The 15,286-nt window shown below is 44.6% G+C and overlaps 1 long non-coding RNA gene across 1 annotated transcript in view; it reads left to right on the top strand.

Moving 5' to 3' along the window:
• LOC120604486 (uncharacterized) overlaps nt 1-14,716 on the top strand; it is a 119,014-nt gene extending 104,298 nt beyond the window's left edge. The window contains exons 5-6 of the long non-coding RNA XR_005653359.1: nt 12,992-13,142; nt 14,367-14,716. This is a non-coding gene — a long non-coding RNA (uncharacterized LOC120604486). The remainder of the gene's footprint in view (nt 1-12,991; nt 13,143-14,366) is intronic.
• Nucleotides 14,717-15,286: the final 570 nt, after the last annotated feature.

Here is a 15,286-nt window from a genome sequence, read left to right as displayed (position 1 = left end):
TATATATCATCTATATTTCCTTCTCCGATCTGACCTCTCTTCTGAACTCCCAGCTTATATATCCAACTGCCTTCTGAGAATTCCCACTTGGATGCCCAATAAAGACCACAAACAAAATTTTCCTAAACTGGAACTCCTGATCTTCACTGCCCCAACCTGTGTCACCCACATCTTCCCTATCTTGGTTAATGGCAATGACATTCTTCTAGCTGTTTAAGTGTTTAAAAATGTAGGTATCATCTTTGATTCCTCTGTAGCTCTCAAACCCCATATACTTCAACCTTGCTCTACTTGCTGTGTGGTATGCTGGTTTTAATGGAACTGTCTGTGACATCACAGGGGGTAGGGGATAATCTTCTGGGAAGATAGGAAAGGGTTAACTATGAGGGAAATATTTCTCATCCCGCAGGGCCTCAGATATCACTGATTCCCCAATAAAGAAAAAAGGCAAGGTGAGATAGGGGTCTTCACAACTTCACCCAGTCCCCTCCCTGGGGAAAATCCATGTGGGGACCTAGGGTAACAGAATCTTAATGGAGGGCCCCTGGAAAGAGTGAGAACAGAGAAAGCAAGTAGGAAGAACAAAATAGAGAAAAGACAGCCGGGCCTCTGCAGCTATTTTTCGTGGAGGAAGCATGCACTTGTGAGAGAGTTTCCACAGTATAGGCAGCTGGCACGACTAGCTGCTCCCCACTGGGCTCACCTGGGCCCACCCAGCTGCACACCTGTACCTGTGCTGCCCCTGGACACCCTGGGGTTTGTGACCAAGTCCTGGCTGGTCATGGAGCTCCTCCTACAGATTCAATGACTCTGAGGTCTCCCTCCACAGTGTCAGGACTGGCTTCACAGATGGCCTTGCTGCATGTGATAAAAGGCCATATGTTGCCTGGGGACCCTGAGTCTTCTGACCTCTTGGTGGGAGAGGGTGCCTCTTTGAATCCTCGAGACTCCAAAGGTCAGAGGGCCTGCTTTCTTCTCTCTGGGTGAAGTAGTATGTGCAGGCAGAGCTGGGGAAAGGCTTTATCGTGGAAGTTGAGCCTCCAGGATTCTGATCCCACTGCTGTCTCTAGCTTGCTGTGTGACCTTAAATAGTCGCCACCTTAGATTTCCTAACTTTAAAGCGAGCAGTGTAGATAAGATGATCTCCATGTTCCTTCAGGACAGGATTATGTCTTATTTATTGTTTCCTGTTGTCCCTGAATTGAGAGGCTGGAGAGTATATTCAGTTTAAGAGTGATTGTCTCCATTGTAATATATTCCTGTGTGCGTGCATGTGTGTGTGTGTGTGATTTGAACCAGATGTTCTCATTCCATGTGCAAAGTTATAAATGGCCCCCATTGTCCTGCAGCTGTGGACACAGCAAAGATTACACACAGATGCCAAATATTCTTAAGGTTCAGTTAAACCCTGAGCTCAAGGCACCAAACCACAAGCCTCTTGGCCAAAGTGAGGCTCCCTCCCAAGTCCTACTTCCTGAAAACTTCTCTGCACCTTTGAGGAGGGATAATGTACCAGAGTTGTGGATCTGCCCCAGCCCCCTCATGAGATCTAAGGAAGCCTCAAGGTCAAAGCCTGGGGGAGTGAAGAGAAGCTGTGTAGGAGTCAGGCTGGACTTAAGTGAGGCCCTGGTTCTATACACAGGGTCTGCTGGTGGCCGCTGGGGTGGGAGGGGTTAGGTTTTCAAAGTTTTCGATGGAAGCCATTTCAAAAACTGTGCACTTTGCAGCTTCAGCTGCATCTGGGATTTGTAAGCACCTCCCCAGTGCCAGGCATTGCCCAATATAAGGGGATACTGTTGAGCTCATTGCTGTGGGAAAAGGCGGGGGGCTCAACTCAGCCATAATCCCCTGAGAAGCATACAGAAGTCCTCCCTGATTTGTCTGAAAGTGAAGTTCAGAAAAGTTTAATAGCTTGCCCAAGGTCACACAGCTGGTGAGGGAGTCAGCCCAGCAGGGATCAGCACCCTCTGCTTTCAGAGCCTGTGCTTTTCCCACAATACTGTGGACCTGGGTCTAGTTAGGGCTCTGACTTGCCAGCGGACTTGGGGCCCATTACCTAACCTCTCTCTGGAAGTGGCTTAGTTTCTCATCTGGGAAAAGGGATGAAAAAGATATCTGCCTGCTTCCTGCCAGGGATGTCCTAAGTACCCAGGCAGAAAAATCACAGCGGTGAGGGAGATGCTCACAGCAGGACAGAGCATGAGCAGGACAAAAGCGGGTACAGAGACTGAGAGTAGAATGGGGAGCCTGCCTGAAGGAAGACTCTGGGAGGCCAGACTGCCCACCTTACTTCCTGTCCCTCCTCCCCCAGTCCATGGGTCTCCCAAGGCCCCCTTCCTTCAAATCTAATCATACCAGCACCTGGTTTGCATCAAGAAGTTCCTGACTGCTGAGGGGAGCCTCTCTTAGAGACTTACCTCTTCCTTACCTCTCCCAATTACGCAAGGCTTTGCAGCTGAACCAAGCAGATCCAATCACTTTTTATTCTGATCTCCTCACACCTCCTCGAGGTGAGCTGGAAGGCATTATTATTCTGATTTTACTGTTCATGGAAGGGACCCTGCAGACCACAGCCCAGTCTCCTCCCTTTACAGAGGCAGATAATGAAGCCCAGAGAAGAGAAGCCACTTGCCCAAGGCCACACAGGTAATAAATAGCAGAGCCAGGACAAGAAATGAACTTGCTAATACTCTATTTGATTCAGGATGTCCAAACCCTTAGGACCGCCCCTGGAAATTGCCATTTAAAACAAATCCCCTTAACAGCATTTCTCCCAACATTTATCTTTTCCTCATGAAAGTCGGGTAAAGATTAAGCAAGAAAAGACACTGTGCCACGATTCTGACCCTGCTTCCTTTGCTGGGTTATGCGAGGCGAGGGAAGTGATGGAGAGGAGTGAGGGATGTGGCGGCAGCTGGCCTTCGGTTCCCATGGTGCCTTTCGGCCACACGGTCAGAGGCGGTAACCCATTTCCTTCTCCTTTTCCATCCCTTTCTCTAGCCCTGGCCTGTAGTTATTGATGACCACACTACTCCTCGGTGACCTGCAAGAACCCTCTTCAGCAAGGATCCATTTAATCACGATTGGAGGGCAGAGAAAGTGGACTGACATTTTTTAATAACTAGCAGTCACAAAGAAGACTAAAACAAATTGAGTTTTAGCAACAGATCTCTCTATTCTCCAGAAAATTTTATTATCTTGCATCCCCTACTCCCTGAGCTTTCTGTTTAGTAGAGTTCTGACTAAAATATGCACTTCCAAAGTCTGGTCTCAGAGGAGTGGAAGAGAAAACCCAAATAATTCAGAGATGCAAGTGAGTTTAATCCCCTAGATAGATTTTGGAGGGATGCCAGAAAAAAAATACAAATTAATTAAGCAAATAATTTAAGTCTGAGGTCCAGCTTAAAGCAAAAATTTTGTAGACCGGCTATATAAATGTTATGTATCTAAGGGTTTATCCTGGAACACCTAGTAGAATTTTAACCAGCAGCTCAAATGGGTGCTGCTATAATTCCATGATGTGTGCCAGACCTATGTAGCAACTGGGTCTTGCTGTCTGATCCAAATAAGAAAATTTTCTTCCACTTTGTATTTTGAAATCTTTAATAGCCCACTCCCTTCCTTCCTCTCTCTCCTCAACTTCTGCCCCAAAAGTTAGTCATATGTGTGAATGGACTTCATAATAGACTCCCCATATCAACCTCACACCTTGAGCTCAGTTTTCCTCCCCAGTATGATCCTGAGCGTTCAGTGGCTCCCTATTGCCTTTAGGAAAGGGCTTAGACTTCTTTATATGACATCTCAGGTTTCCCAAAGATCTGATAACTAAAACGTGGTATCCTAGTTATCATTTCAACCTCTTCTCCAACAACTCCATATCACATACCATCTGCCCCAGTCAGACTACCTTGGCTTTGGCCTCGGCTACCTTATTCACATTCTTCCCATATGAGGGCCAGAGAAAGGAGATTTAATCTCAGTGAAGTCTTTTCTTTCCTTCCCTTGGTGACAGAGACACTTTCTTGCCCTACCTATCACACCCTGGGGCTCTTTCCTTCCTTCCTTCCTTCCTTCCTTCCTTCCTTCCTTCCTTCCTTCCTTCCTTCCGTTCTTTCTTTCTTTCTTTCTTTCTTTCTTTCTTTCTTTCTTTCTTTTCTTTTCTTTCTTTCTTTCTTTCTTTCTTTCTTCTTCTTTCTTTCTTTCTTTCTTTCTTTCTTTCTTTCACAAATATTACCAATTTAATCTATTATATGCATATATCTTCTTTCTTCAACCATACATAGTAAAAATAATTTTCTGAATGAATGAATGAATGAATGAATGAATGAGTGAATACATTTTGCAATTAGCCCTCCATGGTCAAGGCAGAAACATAACAATTTGCTCAAGGAGTCTTCAGTTTAATGCTTCTTATGCAGAAAGGCCAACTGTCATAACAATCTATTAGTAGCCTAAAGGTTAGCCCATTTAACTGACCAGCTTCATTAGGGGTTGTTAGTACATGAAAGCAGTGTTTATTGAACCTGGAAAAGTGTCAAATTGTGCTTAGGTTCCTCAATCTTCTCCAGAGCTGGGTGATAACATCTGCTTTCTTTTCAAGAGAAAAATAGTTTCCTTTCCCTGAACACACAATATCTTTGTTCCTTCTGTTGACTAAGATGTCAAGCTGCCTTGAGTTATTTAAAGAGACAGAACATGTCTTTGTTCCTCAGTGATATTCCTTTTGGATTCCTTTCACTGACAATAAACGGCTTCACTATTTTAAGATGTATTTGCTTGCTTTTAAAAGGATACCACTCAATCTATCTATACTCCATTTTCTGATTGCTATCTCTACATGGAATTGCTCTGGCTCCCTAAAGCTGTTTCTGTGGATACCACACTTTTTAAATATTGATATAGAAAGACCCCAAGCTTCTTGTCCCTTTCCTGGAGGGGGAAAAACCCCACTTTCCTCTTTTTCTTCTCCTCCTCCTCCTCCTCTTCCTCCTCCTCCTCTCCTCTCCTCTCCTCTCCTCTTCTTTTCTTTTCTTTTCTTTATAGGGCTATTAACTCTATTTTGCAAACACTCCATTTAGGCTCCAGCAGTTGGAACCAAAGGATGTGGCTGCTTTACTGAAATCAGATAAATAGGGCTGCTTCCCTGGTTACCGTAGAGACGAAAGCACACTTCCCAGGATAATGAGGGCCACATCTGGGAGCCTCAGACCCTTGCCTCTTCCCCCTTGCTGAGGCCTCTTGCTTTCTGTCCAAATAGGAGCAGAAGAAGAATAGTTTCTACTGCTGACTCCTGACTTTGAGTGGGGAACGGAAGAGAGGGAGCACTTATCTAAGATGGTCTGGTATAATGGGGGGGACACTGGGCTGGGGGCCTTCAGGCACAGGCTCCTGCCCTGACTCAACCAGCTGGTTGGTGATTGTAAGCAAATCACCTCTCCTTCCTGGGCCTCAGTTTCCCCAGCTATAAAATGAGGAAGTTTCATTGATTGTCTTGCTTTGGGTTTCCCCAGAAGCTGGCTTTGAGTTAAGGATTCAAATGTAAGTATAGTTTTCCCTCCATATTACTGGGGGATTGGTTCCAGGACCTGAAGATACTCAAATCCGAGGATGCTCGAGTTTCTTATATAGAATGATGTAGTATTTGCATATAATATACGTATATCTGCCCATATACTTTAAATCATCCCTAGATTACTTATAATACCTAATATAATGTAAATGCTATGTAAATAATTATTATACTGTGTTATTTAGAGGGTAATGACAAGAAAGAAATGTCTGTACATGTTCAGTACAGATATAACTATCATAGGCCTAAGAACATATTACACGTCAGCAACAACATAACATTTAAAAGGTATGTATTCTACCTGTGGTTGGTTGAATTCATGGATGTGGAACCCGCAGATACAGAGGGCTGACTAAAGTGTGCTTTTGTCTCTACGATAACCAGGGCAGCAGCCTCATTTATCTTGGGAGGATCCCTGGAAACCCAAGAAGTATGGCAGAGGGGGAAGGAAGCTGCTAAAAGGTGTGTTGTTGAGCGGGTCATCACCATGGGCAGCTGGGGTTCAATCCTGATGGGGTCTCTGAGAGACAGAGTGGGAGCACACTGCAGAACTGCCTGCCCAAGGGGTGAGGAAGCTGGGGATTTATCCACCTCATCCTCATCTTTTATTAATAGAGGGCTGTTTCCAGGAACATTAGCTCTTGGGAACTTTGGGCTTGCCCCACACTAGCCCATGGTGCTTGCAAGTATTGGAAGTCAGCAGCCTTCAGTGTGGGGGTGAGTGCTGAGAAGATAGGGGAGGGCACCGACAGCATCTGTTTAATAATTGACCTTTAAATCTCCTCCAGCACCAAAAAGCTCTGAGCATATACTTGGGCAAAGTAGATGAATTTAGGGCAGAGCAAAAGGTCTACACTTCTGCAATCAACTACAGTCTCCTGGCCTCTTCTCCATGATGTTAGACTTCTAGACTGTTCCCAGAGACTAATACCAGAGTCCATCTCTAACTATTCACAGCGACGAGTTTATACACTGGCCAGAGGAAAAGACGATGTTCTTACAGACTGCATCCCACTTTCATCTCCCATTTCAACCAGGATATTGACACCACCCTCCACACCCCAGCTTCCAAAGGTTTTCATGGTCTGGTTCCAAGATACATTATCTTCCTCTGCTTTCCAACACAAATGCTCAATGCTGTCAAACTTTCTCCCTCCCCACTTCTGCACAGGCCATTCCTATAGATACCTCTAAAGTATCTTTCATCTATTTGATCTGTCAGAATTCAAGACCCAACTCAAATTTCAGCGCCTCCATGAAGTGCTTCATGACCATCTTAGGGTTAGAAATACCCCTCTTCTCTGAGCACCTACTACCTATGACACTCATCTAACCTTAATGTGTAAGACAATGGCACTTCTCAGAGACATACCTAGCTTCCCACAAGCGGAGGACATTCTTCTTTGTATCACTTGGCTATTTATCTTCCAGTGCTCAGCAAGTGTCCTAGAGATAGCAAATGTTGAAATAAAGAGTGAACCAATTAATTCAATTCAGCAAGTATTTATGGAGCATCTCAGTATACAGACACTATACAAGGAACAATGAGATAACTCAAAGATAAATAAAACCCCATTGTGACTGTGCAGGATTTAAAAGTCAAAGTTGTTCTAGGTATAGCAAATTAGAATTCGTAAGGATGGCCCTTGAAGATCATGAAGTCCAAATCTCTTCCTTTACAGATGGGGGAATCATAGAAGAAAAGCGCCTTCCTTGCCTGAGGTCACATAGCTAACAAGTAGTTTTTTGTGTATTTGTTCACAATTGAGGGTTCTAGACTTTCTTATTTGTGTTAAGTTGAGAAGCAATTTTCTTTTTATTCTTTGTCTTTCTTTTCCACCTCGAAGGAAAAATAAATTTAATGGCTTTTCTTTCTGATGAGAAGGGGCAAAGAATAAAAATATCAGTTATGTAATAGTCATTTGCCTTAGTCATGCATCTCTGCCCGAGTGCCGTTGGAACACAAAAAATGATTAAGTTGAACAATGCATATTTATTCCCCTGTGGTCACCCTAATTGGTTTTGCCACTATAATTGATTTGACAGGTTAGTTTTACTCAGAATGAGCTGGGTTCCTCTGCTGGCTTGTAGATTTGCTATTGTTTGCCCAGAGTCCAGGCCAACAATTGTCCAGATGCCCCGATGTGTGGAGTTGAGAATGAGAGGGCGGTCCCCAGCCTAACCTGGAGAGAACTGGGTTTTCACTGTGCAAGTATGAGTGTATTGAGGGGATGACCAGGGAGAAAAGGATAGAGAAGCTCAATATAATGCTTCAAGGGATCAAACTGGGGAGGAGTGAGATAAAAATTTGACATGCCGGGGAATTACATTAAGGACTTTATCCTGAGGGCAAAGGGAGCTTCATAGAGGTTACAGCAGAGGAGTTGGGGAGAAATTTTGCCTACAGTGGCTTCTGTATTTTTTGTCTATTCTAAGCAGCCACATCTTCCCACCCCTGCAGACAGCTCCCCAGAGTACAGAGTACATAGAACCAACATTCTCTGGTAGCCTGCAGCGCTGATCACCTATGCATCCTCTGTCTTTGCACAGGGCTCAGTGCCTTTTCCCCTGTGTGCAGGCTGTGAGGGGAAAGTGTTGGCAAATGCCCGAAAATCCATGGCAGGTCTCCAGAGGCGAGGGGGCTGGCACGCTGCCAAGACACAGGCTGTGGATTTGGGCCATTTCAGTGACTATGTGTGACCTTGGTTATCATCTAACCTTTGAACCTCAGAGTCCTAATCATCTGTCCATATTAGGTAACCATAGCCCGTCCCATCCCCTCACTAGATTGTGATAAGAGTAATGCTGACTAATAATTACTGAGCACAGAGAACACACCGAGTTGGGACTAAAGGCTTCCCGTGCATGATCACATATCACTTTCACAATTCAACAAAGAAGGTGTATTATTAGTATTATTCCTTACAGATAAGGAACTGAGGTTCAGAGAAGTTAAATAACTCTTCTATGAGTACACAGCTCCTAAATAGTGGAACTCGGGCAGGCTGAACCCAGCCCTCATCTCTTAACACTAATACTCCATTAAATATTATAGTCCAGAAAAAAAAAAATATTTGAAGCCTCATTGATATACTCTACAGCTGCTGTGGAGTATATCAATGTGAGGTCACCATATCCAAAGTAGTATAATGCCCAGGGAAGAACAAGTGGAAAGTGCAGTGCCCACCTCTTGCTGGTTTTTTAACTTCTGGGGCACCCTTCCTTCTGATCTTTAAAATGGAAATTAATACTATCTATCTCACATGGTTGTTTTCAGGAGTCTGACAAACCCCTGTAAAGCCCCTAGCACAGGACCTGGTATACAGTAAGCACTCAATAAATGGCATCTCCTTTTCTCCTTTTTACTTATCCAGAAAACAGAACTAATAGAACATCCACTTTCTCCAACTCTCCTGGAAGGGGGAATTTAACCTGGAATAAGGACACAGGTGTGTGCCTTTCCAGTGGCCTAACCAAGCCCCACTCAGCAGCCCATGGTGGTCCGAGCCAGGCCCCGAAGAGCTCAAGCTCCTGCCTTCCCATCCACAGAGCATCCAGGATGGCCTAGGAAACCCACCTTGAGCAGGCTAAGGAAGTGAGGTCACAGGCTCTGACAGCAATTCGGAAGTCAGGAGAGGCCTGCCAGCCCCTGCCAGTCCCGGGGCCTTTACAGAGCAGTTGTTTCATGGTTCGGCTGGAATTTCAGGCAGGAATGTTCAGCAGACAGCAGTGGGGCAAGTGTAAATTCCAGAGGCTGAGGCAACATTTTGCAGAGGAATTTTTTGCCTGTCAGCCTCCAACCTCCAGCAAGGCCTTCCTGGGAGTGGGAGGCACTTCTTGGGCTTGGAAGAAGGCCAGGATGGCCGGGGAAGCGGCTACTCCCAGGGTCCAGGGGCAATGGTAGGTGCATCTAGTATGTGCCAGACACTTTTACACAGATGTAACCATTTTATGGTTCCAGCTGGATTCAACATGCAAACAGAAGTCAATTTTACTTTTTCTCCTGTCTTTTTTAAACTGCTCTTTCTTCCCATCTCTATATAAAATCTCAGGCAGGCCTTGTAGCTTTCCTGGGCCCTTTCAGTCTTTGAGACAGTCTTGGTTTGGTAAATAGAAAACCTAATCTAATTTAATATCAAAACTCCAGGCTTTTATCTAATTAAACCTCCTATCATGTACACCTACTCTAGACTCAGATGGCACTAGAAGCCATGGCCACTACTGGATTTTCTTCACTCCACCTCTGCTCACCCCTCCCCCATTGCTGTTTTGGCCCCTGCACTGCAGGGCAGTCACAGGTGGAGGAGAGGTGAGGGGCAGGAAAGGTCACCCATGACTGGTGTCCACCATCTTTTGTGGCACTCTGCCTCTCTCTCCTCTGCAGCTTACTCCTCCCACGGCCCTGGGCTTTCAGCTGACCACCACTCTGTTAGAGTCCCTTTTCCTTTAAGGTGTCCAGTTGAGGAGACTCCAGCCAAGCTGCCCTTGACTGGACAACAGTGGGGTGCTCCCTCCCAGAGCAGCTGCCTCTCTCCTGGCTCCAGCCTGTCCATCTAGCTCCTCACCTTTAGATTACTGAGGCATATGTCCCTGTGTCCTCCAAACTCTGGGGTCACATATGTAGCTCTTCAAGTGTCCTCTTGAAGCACCTCCTCCCTCTGTGTCGGGGAACATATGACACACTTGCAGCTCTCTTCTAGGAATTTCTCACACTGTCCTCTTTCAATTCTACTCTGTTATCCTGTGAGTGCTGGCAGAATGTTCCATGATCTGTCTCTTAGCTTGTCCCATACAGGTGGCCCAGGCCCTTTGTGATGTGGGGGTTCTTGGCACCTACTCTATTTTTTTCAGGCTTTTAGGTGTCAGCTGAGTTAAAGACAGCAAGTACCCCTTTGTAGCATCTTGTTAAGAGGGTTTCCTAATGTAATGATCGTGATGGGGCATTCCTGTTTCTTGACTATACAAGGCAGTTTATATACACTATTTCACATCAATTCACTTCTTTAAAAAGGAGGAACTGAGACTCAGAGAGGTGACGTGACTATCCCCAGGGTCACAGAGCTTGTCGGTAATGGAGTTAAGATTTGAACTTAAGACTCCCAGACCCAAGTCCCAGCTCTGTCCACCACACCAGGCTATTTCTCTCTTCTCTGCCAGATATGACCTGAATCCTCTGCTCTAGCCACAACCTCTTTCTCTCTGCTAAGCACCTCTAGTGCTTTCTTACTGTCCAGTCTGTGCTCCTGGAGGGACCTCTGCCCCATGTGTATTCTTTAAGGTCCAATTAAAAGCCCATCTTCTCCATGAAGCTGTTTAAGGTGTTTTTTCCCTCCCTGCATAAGAAACACTTTTGAATGTAGTACTTATCCTGACCTTAGTAATTTTCATTTCTATACACATCTTTTGCTTTTGTAAGTTTTTAATCAATGTATCACATGTGTTAAGTGCTCAAATCTTAAGCATACAGCTTGATAAATTTTATAAATGAATATATATGTGTAACCACAACTTGGATCAAGATATGGAACATTTCTAGAACTCCAGAAGGCTCTTTCCTGCCCCCCACAGTCAATACTTCCTCCAAAGTACCACTAGTCTGATTTCTATCACAGAGTTCAGTTTTGCTAGCTTTTGACCTTCATATGACTGATATACAGTATATCCTCTTTGGGTCTGGTTTGTTTCCCCTGTGTAATTTACCTAGAAGATTGTCATGTTTAGCAACAGTTCAATTTTTTTTTTTTTTTTTTTTTTTTACTGTTGTGTAGTATTTCATTGTATCTATGCCATAATTCATCCGTTCTACTGATGATGGACATTTGGGTTATTTTCAGTTTGAGGATATTACGAATATATAAACATTCCTGTGCGTGTCTTTCGATGGACTTAATAACTCATTTCTGATGGGTGTATAACCAGGAATAGAATTTCTGGGGGATGTTTACATAACATTCTGTAATAGATACTGTCAAACAGTTTTATAAAATGGTTGCACCAATTTACAGTCCTACCAGCAGTGTGTAGGAGCTCTGGTCAATCCACATCCTTGGTAATGCTTGATGTTGTCAGTCTTTAAAATTTTAGCCATCTGATGGGTGTGTAGTGGTATGGCGTTATATTTTAATTTGCATTTTTCTGATAATTAATGATGTTAAACACCTTTTTATATGTTTAGTAGCCTTCGGATATCCTCTTTTATAAAGTGTTTATTCAAGTTTGATTTTTAAAAAATTAAATCATCTGTTTCTTCTTCATTTGTAGGAGTTTTTTACATATTTTGAATAAGGTTCTTAAATATTTATATTGTAAATATCTTTTCCTACTCTGTGTTGCTTTTAAATATCTCTTCATTGTCTCTTTTCATGAACAGTTCTTAATTTTAATGAAGTCTAATTTATCAATTTTTAAATTTTATCAAATTTTTATGTTTAGTCCTTTTTGTACGCTGTTTAAGAAATCTCTGTCTGCCCCCAGGTCGTGAAGCTATTCTTAGGCCTTTAGGTGTCCGCTGAGTTAAAGACAGCAAGCACCCCACGCACATCTTTACACTCTGACTACATGTTTATGTATCATTAAGCATATACAATATTGCTTTGTATATCTGTAGATTTTATACAAATAATATATAATAACATTAATAGCAGAGCAATACGATAACATATTCTGCAACTTGCTTTTTGTGTTCAATAGTACATTTATGAAATTAATTTTTATTGATATGTGCACCTCTTTCATTCACTATCATGGGACCGAAGTTAATTACTGCACACATAGATCACCATCTGTTTGCCCTTTGTCCTGCTGATGGACGCTTAGGGTGTTCCAGTGTTCATCATCACAAATAATGCTTCAATGAACATGTGCGCAGGTGCCTCCTGGTGTGAGGGTATCTGTGGGGTGCACAGGCTGTTCTTAGAGATGCGGAGACTCAGCACGTGAAGGAAGTGCCTCGGGGCAGCTGAGGAGCAGGACTGGGGAGAGAGACGGGTGGCTGACTGGGGTGGGGGTGCTGAGTAGTCCTGGCTCTAGGCCTCCACCCATCTCAGCCACAGCAGATTTGCTTTCAGGCTTTATGGCCTGGCATTCTGTTTAACTCTTTGTTTAAAAAATCGATTCTGCTTTTTTAAAAAAAGTTTGAAAACAAGTACCCCAGTTAAGGCATTGTTCACAAAGTGTTACAGGTAAAATAGGACAGTGTCACATGGGAGGAGCTGAGTAACACCCCCTTCAGCCCAAGCTAGCTCATGTACATTGTTAGTTGCCTCTTCACATGCAGCCCCTCCTTTTTCTTTCCTCCCGCTAGACTCTTGATTTCTGTGTCCTTGGTGTACGGCTCACTAAGCATTTGTTGACGGGTTAGTTGATGAATAACCTTTTGAATAACTTGGCACTGTAGTCATCTCACATTTGTATGTATTGCAGTTTGCAAACCGTTTTCATATCTAGCTTCCCTTCAAGCCAGGCAATGCCAGAGCCTCGAGGATTACACAGTAGAAGGATGACTGACTTTCCCACTTCACAGAAGAGAATATTGAGGCTCAGGGAGGCGAAGAGGCTCAAGGGCATATGACTGGTAGGACTTAGACCCAGGCCTTTGAATTCCAGCATTGTGCCCATTCCGCTGCTGTGCGTGGCCTGAAAACATGGCCTTAATCCAGGCATTAATTAATGACTAACCTGTGCCTTGCCCTCTGCAGCTTACAAGGTGTTCTCCCTTATGTGGTCTCTTTCAATCTCCACAACCCTTCTGTGAGGTGGATACTATTATTATGATCTAAAACCTACCCCTTTTCAAAGAGGGGAAGCTAGTGCTCAGAGGGTAGAGGTGTCTCACCCGAGGCCACACAACTGTGGAGGGACACAACTGCACTTGGTATCCCCCTCCTGTGCTCTTTCCCTAACCTTTACTCCCAGCAGCAGGGCCCAAAGAGGTCTGGGGCAGGCAGGCTTTTCAGCAGCCCTCCAAGTCCACCCACAGCAACCTGAGGGCCTGGCTCTTGCGGGCAGGCCCAGGAAATGGGGTTGGCTCTGCGCTGCTGAGCAGCCCCTCCCATGAGGCCTGGGTTGTTTTTTCTTATCTAAATAAACTCTGCACAAACATGGCCATATTACTCATGAGTAAGTTATTTGCCATAGCATAGCCCAGAGATGGGGAAATTAGTTCACACTGAAACTGTGTCTTAACCTGGTAAAATGAACACAGAAGTGGAGTTTCAGACCCAGGTCAGCAAAATCCAAAACCTACTTTCCTGGACACCCCACCCTCCATCTCATGCCTGAGAATACTTTTGTTCCTGGTCAGTGAGTGCCCCTAGAGGACAGGCAGAACCCACCTGTGCCTGGGGGAGAGGATGAGTGAGCTCCAAGGAGAGGGAATCTGTCTTCCATGGCCTCCGTTTCTTCCCCCTGGCTCTCTTGAGGACAGGGAAGGTACACTATAGAGGCACTCTGCTTTATCCTCAGGTCATTTGTAAAATGGGTGCTGGAATCTATGCCTGGTTTATATTTGCCACATTTAACTAAATTTCTTCAACTTCTGCAGCTGGATCTTTCACAGAAAGGACCTAGGATCAGGGGAGGGGTTTAAGGAACTGTTATATAAATGAGGATATGCATAATTTAGCTCAGTGCCTGGCACAGTACTGTTGTTATTATTACTTTCGAGGAGGCAGGGAGTTAAGTAGGTGGTGGGAAAGAGAGATGATGCTAAAAGCAATTTATCTTGGCCACCACCACATAGCTTTTTAAAGGCTTTCACATCTACTCTCTCAGCTGTGTTTATTACATCATTTTATAGGTGAGGACCTGGCTCTCAAAGAAGCTCTTGAGGTAGCAACGGGAGTAGATCATAAACCATGGACCGTGTAGTCTGCTTTTGCAAAGGACTCTTGGACATAAGATCTCAACAGAATTCCTGGCAGAGCTGGGAAAAGAATCTTAGACCCTGACTCCTAGATCAGCAGATTCTGGTTTTAGCAGAATGTTCCTAAGGTGACACCTCTGGTTCCTGGATGTAATTGTGTTGGTCTCAAGGAACATAGGCACTACCTATAACTTCTGTCCAGGGCTCTGAAACTGTGGTGTCCTGCCCTTGTGGTCACAGGGATCCTTTGCTCCTCTTTACCAGCTTTAGGCCGATGGGCTCAAGCTTGGAGAGCTGTGGTTATTTCACTGTGTGGGCCACGCCCTGGAGACCGTGTCTGATTCATCTTTGTACTCCCACAGGGGACTGCCACTGGGACAGGGCTGGGGGAAGACCCTGAGATGGCCTGAGAGATCTGGCCTCTCATAGGAAATTCAAACAAAAACAGTTAGAAACTTGAAAAAGTGCCACCCATTCATGTGTGTTAAATTCAAAATAGCTTCCTTCTAGAGATTCTGATTGCAAAACCCTAGATGAAAGCAAGAAAGCTGAACTTTTCTCCTTGGGCTGGGAGCGGGGCGGGGCAGTGGGGGTATGGATTTGCTGTTGGCCTAAGTGCCTACTTGCTCTGCTTCCTGAGTCACCTAGTTTGCCAAGGGGGCCTTGCACATAGTGAGTGCTCAGTCCACATCTTCTAAATTGAATGAAGTGTACCCACTTCCCAGGAGAAGACTAAGTTCAAGCAGTACTTTGTTGGGGTGTGAGCAGAGTCTGTGCCAGCCCAGCATGCACACATGCACTCGCATGCACGCAGACACGTGCACACACGCAGAGGGAAGGGGAGGAGAATATGT

The sequence above is a fragment of the Pteropus medius genome, unplaced genomic scaffold, assembly GCF_902729225.1.
Source record: "Pteropus medius unplaced genomic scaffold, Ma_sr-lr_union100, whole genome shotgun sequence".
Classification (NCBI taxonomy): Eukaryota; Metazoa; Chordata; class Mammalia; order Chiroptera; family Pteropodidae; genus Pteropus; species Pteropus medius.
The sequence above is the reverse complement of the archived record's forward strand: the minus strand, read 5'-3'. Positions and strand labels throughout refer to the sequence as shown.